The sequence below is a fragment of the Sinocyclocheilus grahami genome, unplaced genomic scaffold, assembly GCF_001515645.1.
Source record: "Sinocyclocheilus grahami isolate Dianchi unplaced genomic scaffold, SAMN03320097.WGS_v1.1 scaffold3.1, whole genome shotgun sequence".
In the NCBI taxonomy this organism is placed as follows: Eukaryota; Metazoa; Chordata; class Actinopteri; order Cypriniformes; family Cyprinidae; genus Sinocyclocheilus; species Sinocyclocheilus grahami.
In genome coordinates this window covers 3,528,190-3,529,483 of record NW_015505182.1, presented here as the reverse complement: position 1 = coordinate 3,529,483, position 1,294 = coordinate 3,528,190, and the positions used below count along the sequence as shown (strand labels likewise).

Here is a 1,294-nt window from a genome sequence, read left to right as displayed (position 1 = left end):
TGCAAAGTGGTCCAGCCACATTAATAATATTACCATTTAATTAGGTTAATTTATCACTCTGCTTTATTTGTCTACTGCTCAATGCTCCACAGGTTGGTTTAGGGGCTGCAGGCAGTTTTCCTATCTCCTCTCATTGTTTGCATAAATGGTTGTGGAAATAAATGCTTTGAATGACAATTGTGATGACTAGAAGCAATCTAAAGCTCTAAATCTTCCCTGGGCTCATCACAGAGTCCTCTAATGCATGGAATGTATTATGAAATCTCTTCAGCTGAATCATCTATGAAGGGCTCTCATCATGACAGACGCACAAAAAACATGTCAATATGTGTTTTATGGGCATACAGGATATGGCTGTGACATCAGATAAGCTGAATGAATTAGTAATATCCATATGCATATACACAATTACACAGCATACAATAACTGCAAGGATTTAATTAACCAATAGCCAGAGTGCTGTTGTGTTGAATATCATCTTCATATGCCCATCATTATTCAACAGTTCAATAAGCAAGAAGTTAATTTTGAGTAATGTACATTTTAGTCACAAAATGGCAGATTACTTTGTCTGTTTTTGCTCTGGTAAGGAAAATACATATTTAATTTCCAAATAAATTAGCATTCACATTTTTATCAGTGCATACATTCCCTGGGAATTGAACCCATAACCTTAGTATTAATAAAAGCCAAACTCTACTATTTGAGCTACAGCAGCCCAAATGAGCATTTAAATGAAGCCACAGTCGTTGTTTGTTGTGACTGAACTAGACTTTGATGATACAATACTGTCAAGGGCAGCATCATGGCTCAGTGGGTAGTGTCATTCCTTCACAGCATGACGGTTGCTGGTTTGAGTCCTGGCTGTGTCAGAAGATATAGAGCAGGGGTTTAATGAATGAAAGATACAGAATGTACCGCATGTTAGCTTATGTATTGTGCCCAAAAGCATGATCTACGTAAGTCCACGTCATACTAAGAGGAAACGTCTCAGGTTACTTATGTAACCATGGTTCCCTGAGTGGCTGAGGGAGCAACACACCCAGTTCTCAATCTGAGAAGGGGGCTCAGCCTGCAGCATGTTCCAAAGCTGGAACAGCTTGCAATAATTTACTTAGCTGTGGGAGCAACACACTTAGTTCTCAATCCGAGAAGGGGGCTCGACCAACAGCATGTTCCAATGCTGGAACGGCTAGCAGTAGTTTACCTAGGCTGAGGGAGCACAAACGCAACTCTCCCAAGAGGGGGCTCGACCTGCAGCATGATTGTAAAATCAGAAGGGTAAGCATACTAC

At 40.4% G+C, this 1,294-nt stretch overlaps 1 long non-coding RNA gene across 1 annotated transcript in view; it reads right to left on the bottom strand.

Annotated features, from left to right (window-relative positions):
- Positions 1 to 6: 6 nt before the first annotated feature.
- Positions 7 to 1,294, bottom strand: part of LOC107582017 (uncharacterized) — a 20,070-nt gene continuing 18,782 nt past the window's right edge. Inside the window, exon 3 of the long non-coding RNA XR_001608891.1 lies at positions 7 to 864. This is a non-coding gene — a long non-coding RNA (uncharacterized lncRNA). The remainder of the gene's footprint in view (positions 865 to 1,294) is intronic.